General features: G+C 41.4%; 1 non-coding gene across 1 annotated transcript; it reads left to right on the top strand.

Moving 5' to 3' along the window:
* Positions 1-478: 478 nt before the first annotated feature.
* On the top strand, positions 479-582 carry LOC130959630 (small nucleolar RNA R71). Its single transcript, XR_009078702.1, has one exon. It is a non-coding gene; the product is annotated as a small nucleolar RNA R71 (small nucleolar RNA).
* The last annotated feature ends 22576 nt before the right edge of the window (positions 583-23158 follow it).

Here is a 23158-nt window from a genome sequence, read left to right on the forward strand (position 1 = left end):
GGGATGTCTCCTTCTATGATAACTCCAGCTGAGTAACATAGATGGCAAATAAGGTGAGGAAAAGTTATAGGTGTTTCCATAAGGTTCACCCATGTAATTTACCTCTGCTATTGCAGGGTTCTCAGGATCATAAGCTTCTTCAGAAGCTGCCTCTTTAGTACTGTTGGATGCATTTTACCATCCATTCAGACTTTGAGAGATCATGTTGACTTGCTGAGTCAACACTTTGTTCTGAGCCAATATGGCATTCAGAGCATCAATTTCAAGAACTCCCTTCCTCTGAGGCGTCCCATTATTCACGGAATTCCTCTCAGAAGTGTACATGAATTGGTTATTTGCAACCATGTCAATGAGTTCTTGAGCTTCTGCAGGTGTTTTCTTTAGGTGAATGGATCCACCTGCAGAATGGTCCAATGACATTTTTGAAAACTCAGATAGACCATAATAGAATATATCTAATATGGTCCATTCTGAAAACATGTCTGATGGACATCTTTTGGTCAACTACTTGTATCTTTCCCAAGCTTCATAAAGGGATTCACCATCTTTTTGTTTAAAGGTCTAAACATCCACTTTAAGCTTGCTCAGCTTTTGAGGAGGAAAAAATTTATCCAAGAAAGCCGTGACCAGCTTATCCCAGGAGTCCAGGCTATCTTTAGGTTGTGAGTCCAACCATATTCTAGCCCTGTCTCTTACAGCAAAAGGGAAAAGCATGAGCCTGTAGACTTCAGGATCTACTCCATTCGTTTTTACAGTCTCACAAATCTGTAAGAACTCAGTTAAAAACTGGTAAGGATCTTCGGATGGAAGTCCATAAAACTTGCAGTTCTGTTGCATTAAAGCAACTAGTTGAGGTTTAAGCTCAAAATTGTTGGCTCCAATGGCAGGAATGGAGATGCTTCTTCCATCAAATTTGGACGTTGGTTTTGTGAAGTCACCAAGCATTCTCCTTGCATTATTGTTGTTGGGTTCGGCTGCCATCTCCTTCTCTTGTTCGAAAATTTCTGAAAGGTTGTTTCTGGATTGTTGTAATTTAGCTTCTCTTAGTTTCCTCTTCAGAGTCCTTTCAGGTTCTGGATCAATTTCAACAAGAGTGCCTTTTTCCTTGTTCTTGCTCATATGAAAGAGAAGAAAACAAGAAAAGAAGAGGAATCCTCTATGTCACAGTATAGAGATTCCTTTATGTTAGTAAAAGAAGAAGAGAATAGAAGAAGGAAGAGTGAAGAATCCAAACACAGGGGGAGGAGTGCGTTCGGATTTTTGGATGAAGAGAGGTGAAGAGAAGTGTTAGTAAATAAATAATTAAAAAGAATAAGAAAAGAGGGGGAGAATTCGAAAATTAATTTTTGAAAAGGAGTTAGTAATTTTGAAAATTAAAGATAAGATATGATTAAAATTAAAATTTAAAACAATTAAAAAGAATTTTTGAAAAAGAGAGAGGTATTTTCGAAAATTGAATAGGGAAAAGTAGTTAGGTGGTTTTGAAAAAGATAAGAAACAAACAAAAAGTCAAATAGTTAGTTGAAAAAGATATTAAAATCAAATTTGAAAAGATTAGAAAATAAGAAGTTAGATAAGATATTTTGAAATCAAATTTTGAAAAAGATAAAATTTTGAAAGAGATATGATAAAAAGATAAGATAAAAAGATGTGATAAAAAGATATGTTTGAAAAAGATTTAATTTTTAAAATTAAAATTAATTACTTAACTAGCAAGTAACTACAAGATATGATTCTAGAATTTAAAGATTGAACCTTTCTTAACAAGAAAGTAACAAACTTCAAATTTTTGAATTACTCACATTAATTGTTAGCTAATTTTTGAAAATTTGATATAAAGATAAAAAAAAGATTTTGAAAATATTTTGAAAAAGATTTTTGAAATTTTCGAAAAAGAGGAAAAATTGGAAAAGATATGATTTTTGAAAAAGATTTTTGAAAAGATAAGATTTTTAAATTTTTGAAAATTTGACTTGACTTGTAAGAAAAAACTAATTTTAAAAATTTTTGACTAAGTCAACTCAAATTTTCGAAAATTTGGAGAGAAATAAGGAAAAGATATATATTTTTTTATTTTTGAATTTTTTTATGATGAGAGAGAAAAACATAAAAAATGACCCAAAACATGAAAATTTTGGATCAAAACACAAGATGCATGCAAGAACACTATGAATGTCAAGATGAACACCAAGAACACTTTGAAGATCATGATGAACATCAAGAACATATTTTTTTTAAAAATTTTTTGATGCAAAGAAAACATGCAAGACACCAAACTTAGAAATTTTTAATGCATGGACACTATGAATGCAAAAATGCATAAGAAAAACAACATACAACACAAAACAAGAAAATATCAAGATCAAACAAGAGGACTTACCAAGAACAACTTGAAGATCTTGAAGAACACTAAGAATGCATGAATTTTCGAAAAATGCATAAAAATATTTTTTTAAAACATGAAATTGACACCAAACTTAAAAATTGACTCAAGACTCAAACAAGAAACACAAAATATTTTTGATTTTTATGATTTTATGATTTTTTTGGATTTTTATTAATTTTTTTGAAAATAAAGTTTGGAAAAACGAAAAAGAAAAGAAAAATTTTGAAAAAGATTTTTGAAAAACTTTTGAAAAGAAAATTACCTAATTTGAGAAACAAGATGAACCGTCAGTTGTCCATACTCGAACAATCCCCGACAACGGCGCCAAAAACTTGGTGGACGAAATTGTGGTCACATCAGTGTAGTACTCTTTGTTATTGTATGGAATCATTATTATGGCTCTTTCCTATGAGTGGACACAACTCCGTTCAACTTAACCAACAAGTGTACTGGGTCATCCAAGTAATACCTTACGTGAGTAAGGGTCGATCCCACAGAGATTGTTGGTATGAAGCAAGCTATGGTCATCTTGTAAATCTCAGTCAGGCGGATTATAATTGACTATGGATTTTCGAATAATAATAAATAATAAATAGGAAATAAAGATAAATAACATAGGATAGAAATACTTATGTAAATTAATGGTGGGAATTTCAGATAAGCGTATGGAGATGATGTGTTCCTTCTGAATCTCTGCTTTCCTACTGCTCAAATTACAGTTTTCTTACATCATTCCTTTCCATGGCAAGCTGTATGTAGGGCATCACCGTTGTCAATGGCTACATCCCATCCTCTCAGTGAAAAAGGTCCAAATGCTCTGTCACAGCACGGCTAATCATCTGTCGGTTCTCAATCAGGTTGGAATAGAATCCCTTAATTCTTTTGCGTCTATCACTAACGCCCAACCTTCAGGAGTTTGAAGCTCGTCACAGTCATTCAATCCTGGAATCCTACTCGGAATACCACAGACAAGGTTAGACTTTCCGGATTCCCATGAATGCCGCCATCAATTCTAGCTTATACCACGAAGATTCTGATTAAGGAATCCAAGAGATATGCGCCCGGTCTAAGGTAGAAAGGAAGTGGTTGTCAGTCACGCGCGTTCATATGTGAGAATGATGATGAGTGTCACGGATCATCACATTCATCAAGTTGAAGTACAACGAATATCTTAGAATAGGAATAAAGAGAATTTAATAGAAACAGTAGTAATTGCATTAAAACTTGAGGTACAGCAGAGCTCCACACCCTTAATCTATGGTGTGTAGAAACTCCACCGTTGAAAATACAAAGTGAAAGGTTTAGGCATGGCCGAATGGCCAGCCCCCAAGGTCTAAGGACTAGGCGTCCAGAGATGTCTAATACACTAGTAAAAAGTTCTATTTATAATAAACTAGCTACTAGGGTTTACATGAGTAAGTAATTGATGCATAAATCCACTTCCGGGGCCCACTTGGTGTATTCTTGGGCTGAGCTTGATCTATCCACGAGCTGAGGCTTCTATTGGAGTTGAACGCCAAGTTGTAACGTGTTTTGGGCGTTCAACTCCGGGTCGTGACGTGTTTCTGGCGTTTTACACCAGACAGCAACATAGAAATGGCGTTGAGCCCCAGTTTACGTCGTCAATTCCCGAATAAAGTATGGACTATTATATATTGCTGGAAAGCTCTGGATGTCTACTTTTCAACGCCGTTGAGAACGCGCCATTTGGAGTTCTGAAGCTCCAGAAAATCCATTTCGAGTGCAGGGAGGTCAGATTCCAACAACATCAGCAGTCCTTTGTCAGCCTCCTATCAGAGTTTTGCTCAAGTCCCTCAATTTCAGCCAGAAATTACCTGAAATCACAGAAAAACACACAAAATCATAGTAAAGACCAAAAATTTGAATTTAACATAAATACTAATGAAAACATCCCTAAAAGTAGCTTGAACTTACTAAAAACTACCTAAAAACAATGCCAAAAAGCGTATAAATTATCCGCTCATCATGAGGCAAAATCAAGTGATGGAGGATTATCATATGAGAAACTGGGAGGCAAGGATGGACAATTTTGCATGAATGAATTGAAGGTTTGCTCAAGTGATGATGGCTCTCGATTAATGGAGTATGACACATTGAGTGCTCTTTGATTTTGATCCTCCCAGTTACAACTTGAGGAATTGTGGAACTCATCACAGTATGGATCATCTTGTTGCCTTGGGGGACAATCTTGCATGAATTTGTTGGAAATACACTCTAGTGAAGATGTCTCTTGATGAAAACAGTATGGGTCACTAAGATCTCTTTGATTTTGACTCTCCCAGCCACAATATGAGTAGTTGTTAGACTCGTCAAAACCTGGATCATATTGTGTCTCTGGGAAATGTCCCATTTCAACTGATTGTTCACACTCTTGTTGACATGTCCAGATACCATGAGGGTGATGATATAAATCATCTTGTGGTTTTGGATCATATCTCATGTGAATTGCTTCATCATTTATCATTTCTTGGTGATACTCCCAGCCACCATAATGACTTGAATCATTTTGTGGTGGTGGGAAGTATCCCATAATTCTCTTACTCATCTTGTGGTTCTGAAGTATATCTCCATTGATTGGAGTGCTCAGAATTTGTATCTTCTTGGTGATATTCCCAGCCACCATTGGAAATTGGTGATGGTGGGTAATATACCATAAAATATGTTTGATCATAAGATGAGTTGAACTCCATTTGAATTTTGTAAAACACAACACCAATAAAAATTGAAATTCATATCTCAGAGAAGAATTTCTTAGTAAGGCAATAACTCAAACACCTTGGTGTCAGCTTAAAACAGTGAATAAAAACAAAGAAAATGCTTAATCTAGACTTCTCATCCACTTAATCATTGTTGATCTAAATCAATCCCCGGCAATGATGCCAAAAACTTGATGGGTGAAAAATTAGAATTCCACACAAAACTCACCAGCAAGTGTACCGGGTCGCATCAAGTAGTACTAACTTACAAGAGTGAGGTCAATCCCACAGGGATTGATGGATCAAGCAACTTTAGTGGGTGATTAGTTTAGTCAAGCTAACAATATTGAGTGATAATTGATGCAGCAGAAAGTAAATGATAGTGAATTAAAAGTGCAGAAGAAGTAAATGAGCAGAAACATAAAGAGCAAGGAATGTAAATTGACAAATTCTTAAAGAACCAGAAAGGTAGATTGCAGCAAATGTAAAGGGGATTAGGTGCAGAGAATTGAAAGAAAGCAGTAAAGCAAGCAATTGAATAGATTTTGAGAACAAGTGACAAGAAATTTCAAGTGTAGGAAAATTAAATTCAGATCACAGTAGCTTCAAATGAAAAATGGCCAAACGTAAAATTGCAAAAGAGAAGATTCAGAAACTGAAATTTCATAAGCCAATTGAATTCAATACTTGAAATATAAAGTGCAGAAAAATAAAACTGTATTAAAGAGAGCTTTCTATTCTATCCTACTCCTACTCCTGTTGCTCTCTAGCAGAGCCAACCTCCTTTTTAAAATGGAACAGATGCCTTTTTATAGGCTTTTACAAAATTAAAATGAAATTAAAATTAAAAATAAATTAAAATTAAATAAAATTTCTATTCTAACTATCTCTTGTGCCTTTGAGTGATGATAATGGGCTTCGGTTGCTTTGGATTTGAAGATGAGTAGATCCGGATGGCTTGGTTTATGTGGCATGGGTCAGGGTGTATTTGGTTGAATTTTGGTTGGAGGCATGCTCCAGTGGTGTCTTGTTGCTCACTAGCGCTCACTAAGTGAGCACTGTGCTCACTATTTGAGTGCTACTCCTTGGTTCAATGTGTCCCCCTCTTCGAACCTTGGCCAACGAATGTTTGGTGCCTTGGTAAGTGCTTTTGGGGCCTTAAAGATGCCTATCACTTGTACTTCAATTTTGTGCCAAATATAGATTGTTATATATCATTGGAAAGCTCTGAATGTCAGCTTTCCAACACAACTAGAAGCCCAGTAATTGGATATCTGTAGCTCAAGTTATGGCCCTTTGAAGTCATATGGCTTAAAGAAAAGCCCGAAAATGCTCACTAAGAGAGCATAGTGCTCATTTCTTTGAGCACTATTAGAGCGCCCCACTGCTGCCCCTTGGTTCCTTGGTTGAGTGGCACGCAAATGCTCACTAGAGTGAGCATAGTGCTCACTAAGTGAGCGCCAACCTTGTCTTGGCCTTGTTTCCAAGCTTAAGATCGCCACGCTTTATTTTCATGCGTGGCCTAATGACCAAAGCGTGCCCAAAATTCCTCTTTTCTTCTTTTTAGCTTATTTTGTACTTTTTTGCTTCTTTTTCTACTTATTTCCTACAAGATTTATAAAATCAAAAGATCAAATAAATATACCATTTAAGCACAAAAGCAAGCAATATTTAGGCACTATTCATCAATTTCTTGTATGAAAAAGCATAGAAAAACATGACATGATGACATGTCATCATGAGCTAAGGATCCTTTCCTTGTTGGAACCACAACTATGCCAATTATGTTGGATTAATCTCACTTGATCAACCCTCACATTGGTAGGTAAGTTAAATGAGCATAAGTGTTCTTAACCCACAAATCCTAAATTGCTTGCTAATTGCCTTAGCAATAACTTAGCATTAATGGGAACAAGAACAATTAACAATCCAAGGATTGATACTAAATGTTGGACATTCCAACTCTAGGAACTCAATTGCTCACTTTACCCAAGCCAAGAGACAAAAATTTAGCCTAAATCCATGTTTGACATTTTGTCAAACACTTGGTGGGCAAAAAGTTTAAACATGATAAAAATAAGAAAAGGCTTGGAAGTAAAAGCAATAATTGATTTCAATCAACAAGAATAGCATAGGGAAGCATAGAATAACACCAAACATCAAACTCATCAACAAGAAAGTGAAATTGCAAAAGCGAAGCAAAATTGAACTATAACTTGAATGAGAAGAAAGAGTAATGACAATATAACTATAAAGAATAATAACAACAGAATACTTACAATGAGATTAGCAAAATCCAATGATCAAAAATGGAAATGGCACTTGGAATGTAAAATCCTAATGAAACCCTAATGGAGAAGATGAGAAAAACTTAGAGAAAAATAAAACTAAAAAAATTTTCTATTCTACTCCTAAAACTATACTGATGATATGCTATGTTATTTTCTTCATTTCCCCTCCAATACAAGCTAAAAGATTTTAGAAATGGTCCTCCAAAGCCCCCAAATCGCGAGTCACGTGCCTTTCTAATGAAGTCATGCGCGGACACCTGTGCGGACGCACACTCTGCGAAAATTCCCTCCTGTGCGTACGCACGAGTGCTTGTGCGCACGCACACTAGGCGATTCTTGGCGGGATGCGCGACACATTCGAATTGATCCACGTGCTCTGCTTGGGCTCCTGTGCAGACGCACAAGAGGTTGTGCGCACGCACGCATCTCTGAGCTCACCTCCTTTGATTCTTCAAGTTTCCACCACTTTGCAAGCTCTTCTTCTATTTTCTCCAACCCATTCCTATCTTATACACCTGAAATCACTCACAAACATATCAAGGCATCGAATGGAAGGCAAATGAAATAAAAATAGATCAAACTAAGCACAAAAGAGCATATTTTCATAATCAAGCACAATTTGGAAGGAAAGTTCAAAAGCATGCTATTCAAGGGAATAAGTGTGAGTTTATGTGATGAAATCCATTCAATTATAACCAAAAATAATCATCAAATATGGATTCATCAATCTCCCTTAGCATTTTTCTTTGTCCTTGAAGTAGCAAGGTGAGAGAGTCATCCATTGGGGCTTGGGGTGAATAGGAGGGTACATTATTTTGGAGAAAGGGTTCATAATGGGAAAGTAGTTCTTCTTGGTCAAAATATGGAGGTGGTGGATATGAATTGTGTGGCTCTTGGGAGTATTGATGTTGTGGTGATTCCATATATAGCTCATATGGCTCAAAAGGTGGTTGGTATGGTGGATATGGATTAGGATCATATGGAGGTGTTGGTGAAAAGGTGCTTGCGAGTATGATTGATGACTATGTTGAGGGCATGGCTTATAGGCATATGGTGGCAGTTCTTGATAGTCACAAGGAGATTCACCATAGCCATTTGATTGGTATGCATCAAAGAATGGATCTTGTTCATAGTGCATTGGTAGAGGTTATTACCAAGAGGATTGATCATATGCATATGGCTCCTCCCACCTTTGATTGTCCCATCCTTGATGCATATTCTCATTGTAGCTCCCATTGCCTACAACATAGTTAGAACCAAACTCATAGCCAAAGTGAGAATTCATGATGAAAAGAGAAAACAAAAACAAAAGCTAACAAGAAATAATGAAACAAAGTCCTAAAACTAGCAAAAACTAACAAGCAATCTAAAAATCAAGCTATTCACAATGTTCACATATGTACAATAACCAATAACAAGGCACACGTTTGCAATTCTCCAGCAATGGCGCCATTTTGATGAACGAATTTTTGTGTGGTAAAGAATTTCACAAATGAAATCTTGTTGCAAGTATAGTTTCTAAACCATCAAAGAATCCTTTCAGACAAAAAATTGTTTGTCATAGGTAACAGACCCCGTAAAAATAATAACCGAAGTATTCAAACCTCGGGTCGTCTCTCAAAGGAATTGCAGGGAAGTGTTCTTGCTATTGGTTATGGGATGTATATTTTGGGGTTATGAATAGGAGAACAAGAAAAGTAAATTGCAAGAATTAAACTAGTAGCTAAGAAAGCTCTTGGCAAGGTATATGAGAACTAGAAGTCCTATCCTCATTATCCTCCTCGATTGTGATATCAATTGTCCATTGCTCCCACTTAGTCAACCTCTAACTATGAAGGAAAGTCAAGTGGATAAATCAATTTGATTCATCAAGTCCTAGTCAACTCCTAAGGAAAGACTAGCTTTAGTAGAATTCAAATCAATTAGCAACTTCTAATTATCAATCAACAAGAGAATTTGATAACTCAAGTGTCACCAATTACTCAACCTAAGCCAAGAGGAGAAAATTATACTCTAGCATCCTTCCAAGCATTTAATCAAACACTTGGAAGGCATAAAAGGAAAGCGTAGTAGAATGACAACAAGAATGAAATCTAATAACTACTAATTGCAAGGAAATAAACAACAACAAAACAATTAAGCAATAAGAGAAATCAAAACATGAATTGCATTAAAAAGAATTAGAAGAACAAGAGTGCATCAACATAAAAGTAAAGAATTACAAGAATTAAAGTACAAAACTAGAGAGAAGAAGAGTAGAGGAGCAAGAATTGATAAAGGAAAAGTAAATCAAAGCATGAATTAAACCTAGATCTAGAGATAAATTAAACCTAATCCTAATCCTAGAGAGAAGAGAGAAGCTCTCTCTCTAGAAACTAACTCTAAACTACTTCTAAAACTAAAGTATGACTAATTGGTAAAGGTGTGCTGATCCCCTTCTAATCCTTGGGTTTAATAGCATCAGAAGTGAGTTGGATTTGGGTCCGGGAAGCCCAGAAATCTCCCCCAGCGGATTCACTTTAATGAGGTCACGTGCGAGCATCGACGCGTACGTGTGGGTCACACATACCCGTCGCTTGACAATTTGCTATCCATGCGTACACGTCATGTACGCGTACGCGTCGCCATGTGACTTCACTTTCCACGTGTGCGCGTCGATCTCAGCATCCCAAATCCTTGTTTTTCCATGAGTTCTCCACTTGCATGCTTTTTCTCTTCATTCCTTTGATCTATTCCTAGCCTTTCCAAACTGAACTCACTAACAAACACATCAAGACATCTAGTGGAATCAAAGGTGAATTAAAATCAACCAATTAAGGGCATAAAAAGCATGTTTTCACACTTAAGCACAATATAGGAGACAATCATGAAATCATGCTATTTCATTGAATAAATGTGGGTAAAAGGTGATAAAATCCCCTAAATTAAGCACAAGATGTACCACGAAATAGTTGTGCATCAGCATGATGCACGCGTACGCGTCCCTTGCAAGTTTTCCAATCTCAAGTTCGAAAGTATCACAGGTGCTCATTCGAAGAGAGTGTTGCGTTCTTTGCAAATGAACGTTGATCCTCCACCCACGCGTGCGCGCCATGCATGCGTACGCGTGGATTTTCAAATGTGTTATCCTGCACGTAAGCGCCATGTACGCGTACGTTTCACTTGTTAACGTAGTGTTCATCAAATGAACGTAGCGTTCTCCTGCACCTTGCTTCTTTGTTTTTTCTTTTCATCATCCTTTCACCTGCCATCTATCAAACAAGCAATCAAAGCCTAGCAAAAATCATAAGGTTTTGCATTATTCATAATAATCACCTAATTCTTGCATAAATCTCATGATTTTGTACAAAATTAATAATATTTGATTGATTCTAGATAAACATGAAATTCCACTCCAATCACTTACTTATTGTGCAAGAAAGTGCATGAAACCTAATGAAAAAAAGTAAAAATGCTAGTAAAACTAGTCTAAGATGACTTGTCATCACGTACGCGTGACCAAGAGAACATTGGTGTGCAAACATTGCCTCAAATGTTGCCTCCAACGTCCTCAGTGAGATCTCAAATTTTGGAGTTGGAAAACTTGCTGCAACGCGTATGCATCGATGACGCGTACATGTGGAAGCAAATTCTAGCTATTCTCGCAAACGCGTGAGTGATGCGCATGCGCAAAATGTTGTTTTGACGTGTACGCGTGGGCGACGGCACGTGTGGATGAAAAAATGTTGGTGGATGAATGGTGCACGGAATTGTGATTCACACTTCTCACTACTCCAGTGCCACTAACCAACAAGTGCACTGGGTCATCCAAGTAATACCTTACGTGAGTAAGGGTCGATCCCACGGAGATTGCTAGCTTGAAGCAAGCTATGGTTATTGTTCCGAGGGTTACCTGAAACGTGTAGCTCGGTCGTCTGGAGAGGCCCGAGGTGGGGGTCCGGGACCCGAGCTTAATATGTAGAGTGGTTGGTGGTTGTACCTGCAATGACACTCCGATGCTTAAGTTAGCATGGGTTCAAGCAGATATATGTAGAATGTAGAATGAATGCCATACCTGGGTGCTCCAGTGTATTTATAGTAGTTGGCCGTGATCTTCCCTGGATAAGATATTCTTATCTTATCTTATCTTTGGGAGTTTTATCTCTATCTTTGTGGAACCGCCTTTTCTAGGCCCTTTCGGCCTTTAGGTTTTGGGCTACGTTCCTTTTGATGGGCCTTCCTTTGCTTGATTGTCCGAGGTCCGACCTTTAGGCGTGGGCCTTAGGAAGAGGTCGGACCTTTTATGAATTTGCCGAGTTTGGAGGAGTTCGGTCAGGGTATGAACAGTGCCCCTGCCCGAGTTCGTCCTTTTTGGGAGGTCGAGCTCGGGCACAGTAGTTTTTCAAAATTTCAAAAAGTGGCCGTTCCTGCATTTATTGCGTTTTACCGTTTTTCCTCGATTTCCGTTCGGGCTCTGTGAAGGCTTTATTTATTTGCCCCTTTCCTCCTTTTTTCTGCGTTCACCGTTTTTCTTTATCTTTTTTCGAGCATTGCTTCTTCCTTCTCTTTGCTCTGCTTCCCCGAATCTCTCTGTGTGCCCTCGTCTCATTTTTCGGAGCTTGTCGTCTTCGTTTTTTCCTTCCAGGTTTGTTCCCATGCTTCTCTTTTCTTGTGCACATATGCTTCTGTTCTTTGTGTGGCCTTTGTTTGTTTCTTTTTTCTTTATGCCTGGGTTGCCCCGAAAAGAGGCGCCGCCATTGCTTTGTTGTTTGTATATAGGGGGGGCTCTTTTTGTTTTCTGGTACTTTGTTCCGGGTTGCCGTATTTTCTTCGTTGGGTTTTTGTTTCTTGCTTTATGTGATTTTTGCTTGCTGTTTGTATTTCTTCTTTGTAGGTAAGAGTTTTATGTCTCGAAAGGTTCTTCAAGCGATGTCGACCAAGATTCCAAGTGGTCTTGGTTGGGTAGACCCTCTTCCTCTGAAAGTCCCTTCTGTGGTAGATTCTGAGTATTTAGCTAGGTTTCGTAGGCACTGTAGCATATGTGAAAATAGAGAGTCTGAGAGGGATTATGAACTAGTAGCCCCGGATTCCGAGGAGAGAGTGTGCTTCCCGCCGCTAGATAGTTCCGAGAAGCTCTTCTTTTATGCTTATGATTGTTTTTTCTCTAAGCTGAGTGTCCGACTTCCCTTTACCGACCTGGAGTCCGAGGTGTTATGGTCTTGTAACCTTGCCCCTACGCAGCTCCATCCAAATTCTTGGGCGTTTCTAAAGCTGTTTCAACTTTTGTGTCAGTTTTTGGGCGTCGCTCCCTCTATTTCTCTTTTTTCCTATTTGTTTGTATTGACGAAGCCGGGGTCGGGTGGAGGGAAGGTATCTTGGGTCTCTTTTAGGGCTAACCAGGGAAGGAAGTTTTGTACCCTGTATGATGAGTCCTTTCATGATTTTAAGAACTTTTATTTCAAGGTCCGGGCTACGGGAGACGTCCGACCTTTCTTTCTAGATGAGAGTGGGGAGCCTTCTTTTCCTCTTTGTTGGCAGGAGAATGTAGTGTCTGCTAAGTATACCTTTGAGAGTCTAGATGAGGTGGAGCAGGCTTTTATGGGTGTGGTGAGCAGTTTATGGGGTCGGGCACCTCACTTGGACACGAAGAAAATGTTGGGAGATCCAAGCCTTCTCCGTTCCGAGTTAGGTAGTTCCCGACCTCTCCGAGATTCATCTTTTTAGTATTTTGGTTTTGCTTGTTTTGGTGGAATTTCTGTTGTGGTGATCGTTTTTCTTTTATTTCTGCAGAGATGTCCTCCCAGGCGGATTCCATGAAGTTCCTTCGTCGGGCGAAGAAGTCTGTGGCTGCTCGAAATATCGAGGCTGGGGAGGCTTCTGCCCGATCTTCTCCGCAGAAGACTACTGTGGGTGTTACTACTCGGTCGAAGACTATTCCGACTCCCCAGTTCCGAGCTATAACTCAAGATCCTCCGACCTCTGGACCTGGTCACTCTTCCCCGCCTTCGTCCTCGGGTCCTCCTCCCAAGAAACAGAAGACCTCTCAAGAGCTTGCGGGTTTTAATGACAAGGATTTTGATGCTCTTGGTTGGATTGAACAGCATATTCTCCCTCAGACTTTTATTTCTACTGATGATGTGTCTCTGGAGCACCATTTTCAGTATATGGCGCGGAGCTGTGTCCGGATGGCCAGTCTTCATGCTGCTATCGCCCGGGAGTTCAAGAAATCCCCCATTGGTGCGACCAGCTCCCGACTTGAGAAGGCTCAGTCTGAGTTCGAGAGGATTAGTGAGCTGAAGGCTGCTAGGATTACTGAGCTGGAGGCCTCTTTGGAGAAAGAGAAAGCTAAAGCTACCGCGGCTGTGGCGGCAGCGAAAGCATCTGAGGAGATGGCGAAGGCGGCGACGGAGAATTATACTCGGATATACGCCGAGCTTGTGGAGACAAAGGAGAAGTTGCAATCTGCTCAGGATGATTTTTACGAGCTAGAGGGTCATGTGGCCAAGGGTATGGATGCTATGTTTGGAAATTTGAAGGCTCAGGTCCAGGTTCTTGCTCCTGACCTGGATCTGAGCTTATTTAGTACGGGTAACGTCGTTGTGGAGGGAAAGATTGTTCCTGCTCCCGACGAGGATGAGGTTCCGGTGTCCGACCCCAATGTTCCGGTTGCGAACCCGACTTCACCTTTGGCCGGGGATGGATCTGGCGTGGAGGTTTTAAACCGGGATGACGGTGCCGTCGATGCAGTCCCGATTTCTATGTTTCAGCCTTCTGTTGATGTGGAGTCCGGAAAGGACCTTGATCCTCTGTAATTTTTATTTTTGGTTCTTTGCCCGGCCTGTGGGCTCTTTTGTTTTTGGATGGTTTCTGTGAACGCTTTGGACGCCTTTCTGCTATTAGCTACTTTGTAGTAACTTTTTTAGCTTATTATGCGGTGTTTTGCTTTTTTGTCCCGCTTTTATGCTTTTTTAGTTGTTTTTGGATAACAACTTTTTAGCTAGCGCTTTGAAACTTTTGTTTTACCCTTGTTTGCGCTTTGGCTTTTCGTTCCGCTTTTGTGCTTTTTAGTTGTTTTGGATAACAACTTTTTAGCTAGCGCTTTGAAACTTTTGTTTTACCCTTGTTTGCGCTTTGACTTTTCGTTCCGCTTTTATGCTTTTTAGTTGTTTTTGGATAACAACTTTTTAGCTAGCGCTTTGAAACTTTTGTTTTACCCTTGTTTGCGCTTTGACTTTTCGTTCCGCTTTTATGCTTTTTAGTTGTTTTTGGATAACAACTTTTTAGCTAGCGCTTTGAAACTTTTGTTTTTCGCCGTTTTAAGGCTTCTTTCTTGGATCCGGGCTTTTTCTCGGACCTCGGGCTTTCGAGTACCTCCTTTTGTTGGGTCCGACCTTGTCGTTGGTCGGCCTTTTAAGTTATTTTTGTAATCTCTTTTTATTTGGCTTTTTGAGCCTTTTCAGAGTTGCTTTATAACTTCTCACATTAATTTGAACCTCGTCGCTTTATCTTTGCCGACCTTGTGTGGTCTCTTGGCAAATGATTTTTTGCGTTTTGCCGAGCATAAATTAATGCGCCTTGGCGAGGTACTTTCTAGGATTCGTTTCATCATGAGGAAGAAGAAAAGAAAAAAGAAAAATTTGATTAGTATTAAAAAAGAAAGAATATTTACAGAGTGTTTACCCTTGACTAGGTCGGGTGTCCTACTTTAACCGGGTGTCTCATTAAAAAACCCTTGTAGGGAAAAAGAGTACACCTCGGGTTAAATTTTTCTAGCTGTAGTAGCGTCTTAGATTACAGGCGTGCCAGGCCCTGGGCAGCTCATTGCCTTCTAGGTCGGATACTTTGTAATAGCCTGTCCCTAAGACTTCTGTTACCTTGTAGGGTCCTTTCCAATTTGCAGCTAGCTTTCCTTCTCCCGACTTTTGTGTTCCGATGTCATTTCGGATTAGAATCAGGTCGTGAATGGAGAAGCTTCGCTTTATTACCTTTTGATTGTATCTGAGGGCCGTTCGCCGTTTTAAGGCTTCTTCTCGGATTTGGGCTCTTTCTCGGACCTCGGGGAGGAGGTCGAGTTCTTCCTTTTATGCCTGCGGGTTACCTTTTTCGTTGTAGAAGATGGTTCTAGGTGACCCTTCCTCTATTTCGACAGGAATCATTGCCTCCATCCCATAGGCTAGTCGGAATGGCGATTCTCCCGTTGTAGAGTGTGGAGTTGTCCGATATGCCCATAGCACCTGGGGAAGCTCTTCGGCCCATGCCCCTTTGGCTTCTTGGAGTCTCCGTTTTAACCCGGCCAAGATAACTTTATTTGCAGCCTCTGTTTGTCCATTGGCTTGTGGGTGCTCGACTGAGGTGAATTGCTGTCTGATTTTTAGTTCGGCCACCAAGTTCTGAAAACTTGTGTCTGTGAACTGTGTTCCATTGTCTGTTGTGATGGAGTAGGGGACTCCGAACCTTGTGACAATGTTTTTGTATAGGAATTTGCGACTTTTCTGAGCCGTAATGGTGGCTAAGGGTTCCGCTTCGATCCACTTTGTGAAGTAGTCGATCCCTACTATGAGGTATTTGACTTGCCCCGGTCCTTGGGGGAACGGGCCGAGTAGGTCAAGTCCCCATTTTGCGAAGGGCCATGGTGCGGTGATGCTGATAAGGTCTTCGGGTGGTGCCTTGTGAAAATTGGCGTGTTTTTGGCAGGGGGGGCATATCTTCACAAATTCCGTTGCGTCTCTTTGCAAGGTCGGCCAGTAGAACCCGGCTCGGACTACTTTCTTGGATAATGCCCGAGCTCCGAGATGGTTCCAACACATGCCTCCGTGGACTTCTTCGAGGACGCTTTTTGTTTCTGAGGTTGGGACGCACCTAAGGAGGGGGTTTGAGAATCCTCTTCTGTATAATACGTCGTGAATTAGCGTATAATTCTGGGCGTCTTTCGTGAGTCTTTTGGCTTCCTTTCTTTCGGCGGGGAGAGTTCCCGACTTCAGGTAGTTGAGTATGGGGGTCATCCATCCTTGCTGTTGGCTGGATATATTTAGCGTTTCTTCCTCTCTTAGCACGGAGGGAGATCGTAAGGTTTCCTGGAGGAGACTTCTGTTGTTGCCTCCGGGCTTGGTGCTGGCGAGCTTTGAGAGGGCGTCTGCCCGGGCGTTTTGTTCCCGAGGTATGTGCTGGATCTGTATTTCTGAAAAGTGGCGTAATTGTGCCTGTGTTTGGTCCAGGTATTTCTTCATAGTTGGGTCTTTGGCCTGGTAGCTTCCATTTACTTGTGATGTGACGACCTGGGAGTCGCTGAAGATCGTGATTTTCTGGGCTCCGACCTCTTCGGCTAGCTTTAGACCTGCTAGTAGGGCCTCATATTCGGCTTGGTTGTTCGAAGCCTGGAACTCGAATTTTAGGGATAGTTCTATCCGTGTTCCTTGGTCGCTTTCGAGTATAACCCCGGCTCCGCTTCCTGTTTTATTTGAGGACCCGTCGACATACAGGTTCCATGAGAGTGGGGTTCCAGGGGTCTCAGTGTATTCTGCGATGAAGTCGGCTAGATATTGAGATTTTATGGCAGTTCGGGCTTCATAGTGGAGGTCGAACTCGGACAGTTCCACCGCCCATTGTAGTATTCGTCCTGCCAGGTCTGTTTTTTGCAGGATGTGTCTCATGGGTTGGTTTGTCCGGACTTTGATGGTGTGGGCTTGAAAGTAGGGACGGAGCCTCCGAGCTGTGAACACTAGGGCGTAGGCGAATTTTTCTATCTTCTGATAGTTTAATTCGGCCCCTTGTAGTGCCTTGCTTACAAAGTATATGGGGCGTTGTCCTTGGTCATTCTCTCGTATTAACGCTGAAGCGACTGCTCGATTTCCAACCGAGAGGTATAGTACGAGTTCTTCTCCTTTTAAAGGTCGGGTTAGGATTGGTGGCTGCCCGAGGAATTCCTTGAATTCTTGGAAGGCTTTTTCGCACTCCGGGGTCCATGAGAAGGGTTTCCCTTTCTTTAGGAGCGAGTAGAGAGGTAGTGATTTTATCGCTGATCCTGCCAAGAATCTTGATAGGGCGGCTAGCCTTCCATTCAGTTGCTGTACTTCTTTGACACACGTCGGGCTCTTCATATTGAGTATTGCTTGGCATTTGTCTGGGTTCGCTTCGATGCCCCTTTGAGTCAGCATGAAGCCCAAGAACTTTCCGGCTTCTGCGGCGAAGGTGCACTTTGTCGGGTTAAGTCTCATGTTGTGTTTTCTGAGGGTGCCGAAGACACTGGTGAGGTCGGTCAGCAAGTTTCTGTCTTCTTGTGTCTTTACCAGCATGTCGTCGACGTACACTTCCAGCTGTAGTCCGATGTGCTCTGAGAACACTTTGTTCATTAGCCTCTGGTAGGTTGCCCCTGCGTTCTTCAGCCCGAAGGGCATTACTACGTAGCAGTAGTTTGCCTTTGGGGTTATGAATGAGGTCTTTTCTTGGTCGGGTCCGTACATCGGGATTTGATTGTATCCCGAGTATGCGTCCATGAAGGAGAGATATCTGTAGCCAGAGGCTGCGTCTACTAAGGCGTCGATGTTTGGTAGTGGATATGGGTCTTTGGGGCAGGCTTTGTTGAGATCCGTGTAATCGACGCACATCCTCCATTTTCCGTTAGGCTTTTTTACCAGGACCACGTTTGCGAGCCATAGGGGGTATTTTACTTCCCTAATGAACCCTGCATCTAGCAGTGCTTGTACTTGTTCTTCTATCGCTTGCATGCGTTCGGGTCCGAGCTTCCGGCGTCTTTGTTGGACAGGTCTGGATCCCGGGTATACTGATAGTTTATGGCACATTAGGTCGGGGCTTATGCCTGGCATGTCGGAGGCTTTCCAGGCGAAGAGGTCGGAATTCCCCTTTAAGAGGGTTATGAGTTCCTCTTTTAGGCCTGCCTCAAGGTTTGCTCCTATGTTTGTTATCTTTTCAGGTGTGTTCCCAATCTGGACTTTTTCGGTTTCTCCCTCTGGTTGTGGCCGAAGATCTTCTCGGGTTTGAACTCGCCCGAGTTCTATTGTGTTGATCTCTTTCCCTTTTAGGCTCAGGCTTTCGTTGTAGCATCGCCGCGCTAGTTTTTGGTCACCTTTTAGGGTGGCGATTCCTTTTGCGGTAGGGAACTTCATACAGAGGTGTGGGGTCGAGACTATTGCTGCCAATCTGTTTAGGGTTGGTCGCCCAATGAGGGCATTGTATGCTGAAGTGACGTCAACTATAATGTAGTCGATGCTTAATGTTTTAGATTGCTCGCCGCTTCCGAAGGTAGTGTGTAGCGAGATGTACCCTAAGGGATGGATCGGGGTGTCCCCTAGCCCAAATAGGTCGGTGGGATAGGCCTTTAGCTCTTTTTCTTCAAGTCCGAGCTTGTCGAAGGCCGTTTTGAACAGGATATCTGCTGAACTTCCCTGGTCAATCAGGGTTCGATGTAAGTTGGCGTTTGCTAGGATAATGGTGATTACCATTGGATCGTCGTGCCCGGGTATTATCCCTTGAGCATCTTCTCGGGTAAATGAGATAGTAGGTAATTCGGGCAGGGGACTGTCTTCTCGGACATGATAGATTTCTTTGAGGTGTCTTTTTCGTGAGGATCTGGATGTTCCACCGCCTGCAAAACCTCCATTTATCATGTGTACGTGCCTTTCGGGGGTTCGCGGGGTTTGTTCGGCCCGACCTTCGTTATCTCCCCGCCTTCTTTTCCTGGTCTCTTCTCCTTTCTCTGCTATGTATCTGTCGAGCTTTCCTTCTCTGGCTAGCTTTTCTATAACGTTTTTTAGGTCGTAGCAGTCGTTAGTAGAATGACCGTAGAGTTTGTGATATTCACAGTACTCGGACCGATCTCTCCCCGCTCTCTTGTGTTTTAGAGGTCGGGGCGGGGGGATCTTTTCGGTGTGGCATACTTCTCTGTAGACGTCTACCAGGGAGACTCGGAGGGGGGTGTAGTTGTGGTACTTCCGTGGCTTGTCCGAGTTGGGTTCTTCTTTCTTCTTCTGTTCCCGATCTCGATCTCGGAGTGGGTAGGTTGATTCCTTCCTAGAAGAGTCTCTTAGCTGGGAGGTTTCCTCCATGTTGATATATTTTTCTGCCCGCTCCTGCACCTCGTATAGGGAGGTCGGGTATCGTTTGGATAGGGATTGGCTGAACGGTCCCTCTTTTAGGCCGTTTGCTAGTCCCATGATGGCTGCTTCAGTGGGTAAGTGTTGTATGTCCAGGCAGGCTTTGTTGAATCGCTCCATGTATTCTCGGAGGGTTTCTTGGTTACCTTGTTTGATCCCGAGTAGACTGGGGGCATGTTTTGTCTTGTCCTTTTGAATAGAGAACTTTGTTAGGAATTTTTTGGTCAGGTCTTCGAAGCTGGTGATTGATCTTGGTGGCAGGTTTTCGAACCACTTCATGGCTGACTTGGTGAGAGTGGTGGGGAAGGCTTTGCACCGAATCGCGTCGGAGGCATCGACTAGGTACATTCTGCTTCTGAAGTTGCTGAGGTGGTGACTTGGATCGGTGGTGCCGTCGTAGAGATCCATATCGGGTGGTTTGAAGTTTCGCGGTACCTTCTCCTTTATGATCTCTTGCGTGAAGGGATCATGGTTGCCTTCGGGGGTGGTGCCGCGTTCTGTCCGGCCTTTCAGGTTGGCCTCTATTTTCCGCAGTTTTTCTTCTAATTCTCTGCACTTTCGAGTCTCCCTCCTCAGATCTTGTTCAGTTTCTTTCTGTTTCTTTATGTCCTCTTCGAGTCGTTTCAGTCGGTTTTGTTGTGCCTGGACTGCTCCTAGAATTTCCGAGCTCTTTTCTTTTTCAGGATTTTGTGGATCTTTGTTTGGGAGTGATGTCTTTGGGCGATTCTGTTTGTTTCCTCCTGGAGTGCGTGGTGATAGAGGGCTGTCCGGACGTTCTCCGGTGTCAATTTCTTCCTCTTGTTCAGATGCAGCGCGGTCATTGTTGTGAGGGTCGTCCGCCATGGTAGAGGGATGACTTCCAGGTCCCCGGCAACGGTGCCAATGTTCCGAGGGTTACCTGAAACGTGTAGCTCGGTCGTCTGGAGAGGCCCGAGGTGGGGGTCCGGGACCCGAGCTTGATATGTATAGTGGTTGGTGGTTGTACCTGCAATGACACTCCGATGCTTAAGTTAGCATGGGTTCAAGCAGATATATGTAGAATGTAGAATGAATGCCATACCTGGGTGCTCCAGTGTATTTATAGTAGTTGGCCGTGATCTTCCCTGGATAAGATATTCTTATCTTATCTTATCTTTGGGAGTTTTATCTCTATCTTTGTGGAACCGCCTTTTCTAGGCCCTTTCGGCCTTTAGGTTTTGGGCTGCGTTCCTTTTGATGGGTCTTCCTTTGCTTGATTGTCCGAGGTTCGACCTTTAGGCGTGGGCCTTAGGAAGAGGTCGGACCTTTTATGAATTTGCCGAGTTTGGAGGAGTTCGGTCAGGGTATGAACAGTTATCTTATTATTCTTAGTCAAGATATCAATAACAGTTTTTAATTTTATTTGTAAAAAGTAAGAGAACATGAAATGAATAATACTTGTTATGCAGTAATGGAGAATAGGTTGAAGTTTTGGAGATGCTCTGTCTTCTGAATCTCTGCTTTCCTACTGTTGTCTTCTTCACGCACGCAAGGCTTCTTCCATGGCAAGCTGTATGTTGGTGGATCACTGTTGTCAACGGCTACCATCCGTCCTTTCAGTGAAAATGGTCCAACTACAGGTTTCGTAGGGCTAATCATCTGTTGGTTCTCACTCGTGCTAGAATAGGATCCATTGATCCTTTTGCACACTGTCACTGCGCCCAGCATTTGTGAGTTTGAAGCTCGTCACAGTCACCCCTTCCCAGATCCTACTCGGAATACCACAGACAAGGTTTAGACTTTCCGGATCTCAAGAGTTCTACCATTTGATTCTAGCTTATACCACGAAGACTCTGGTTTCACAGATTTGAATACTCTGTTGTCAGGAGAGGCAATCAAACTCGTGAACTAGGAACCTAAGAGATACACACTCAATCTAAGGTAGAACGGAAGTGGTTGTCAGGCACGCGTTCATAAGTTGAGAATGGTGATGAGTGTCACGGATCATCATATTCATCATGTTGAAGTGCGAATGAATATCTTATAATAAAAACAAGCGTGATTAAATAGAAAACAGAAATAATTGCATTAATCCATCGAGACACACCAGAGCTCCTCACCCCCAACCATGGGGTTTAGAGACTCATGCCGTAGAAGATAAAAATTCAGATGTAAAATGTCATGAGGTACAAAATGAATCTCTAAAAGTAGTTTTTATACTAAACTAGTAACCTAGGTTTACAGAAAATGGGTAAACTAAGATAGATAGTGCATAAATCCACTTCCGGGGCCCACTTGGTGTGTGTTTGGGCTGAGCATTGAAGCTTTCACGCGCATAGGCTATTCCTGGCGTTAAATGCCAGTTTTGGTGCCAGTTTGGGCGTTTAACTCTAACGTTTATGCCAGTTTTGGCGTTTAACGCCAAAGAAGGGTAAAAAGCTAGCATTTAAACGCCAGTTTGCGCTATCAAATCTCGTGCAAAGTATGAACTATTATACATTGTTGGAAAGCCCAAGATATCTACTTTCGAACGCAATTGAGGGCGTGCCAATTGAGCTTCTGTAGCTCCAGAAAATCCATTTCGCGTGCAGGAGGGTCAGAATCCAACAGCATCTGCAGTCCTTTTTCAGCCTCTGAATCAGATTTTTGCTCAGGTCCCTCAATTTCAGCCAGAAAATACCTGAAATCATAGACAAATACACAAATTCATAGTAAAGTCCAGAAAATGTGATTTTTGCATAAAAACTATTAAAAATGTACTAAAATGTAACTAAAGCATACTAAAAACTACATGAAAATACCACCAAAAAGCGTATAAAATATCCGCTCATCACAACACCAAACTTAAACGGTTGCTTGTCCCCAAGCAACTAGATAAATAAAATAAGGTAGAAGGAAAATCAAGAGGCAATACATCTCAGAGTTTTAATTGAAGCTCAGATTCTGATTAGATGAGCGGGACTAGTAGCTTTTTACTCCTAAACAGTTTTGGCATCTCAATTTATCCTTTGAAGTTCAGAATGATTGGCATCCATAGGAACTCAGAATTCAGATAGTGTTATTGATTCTCCAAGTTTAATATGTTGATTCTTGAACACAGCTACTTTATGAGTCTTGACTGTGACCCTAAGCATCTTGTTTTCCAGTAATACTACAGGATACATAAATGCCACAGACACATAGCTGGGTGAACCTTTTAGATTGTGACTCAGCTTTGCTAGAGTCCCCAGTTAGAGGTGCCCAGAGTTCTTAGGCACATTCTTTTGTTTTGGATCACGACTTTAACCACTCAGTCTCAAGCGTTTCACTTGGACCTTCATGATACAAGCACATGGTTAGGGACAGCTTGATTTAGCCGCTTAGGCCAGGATTTTATTCCTTTGGGCCCTCCTATCCATTAATGCTCAAAGCCTTGGATCCTTTTTTTTTTGCAAGGTTTGTATTTTTTACTGCTTTTTCTTGCTTCAAGAATCAATTTTATGATTTTTAAGATTATCAATAACATTTCTCTTTCTTTTCATCATTCTTTCAAGAGCCAATAATTTTAACATTCATAAACTTCACTATCAAAAATATGCACTGTTCATGCATTCATTCAGAAGACAAAAAGTGTTGCCACCACATAAAAATAATTAGAATTTTTCTTATTGAAAAGTTGAAATAATTGCCTCCTTACTCTAAAGAAAATCTATTATTTTATTCATGTTTAGTGATGAT

Source organism: Arachis stenosperma, chromosome 10 (assembly GCF_014773155.1).
Source record: "Arachis stenosperma cultivar V10309 chromosome 10, arast.V10309.gnm1.PFL2, whole genome shotgun sequence".
In the NCBI taxonomy this organism is placed as follows: Eukaryota; Viridiplantae; Streptophyta; class Magnoliopsida; order Fabales; family Fabaceae; genus Arachis; species Arachis stenosperma.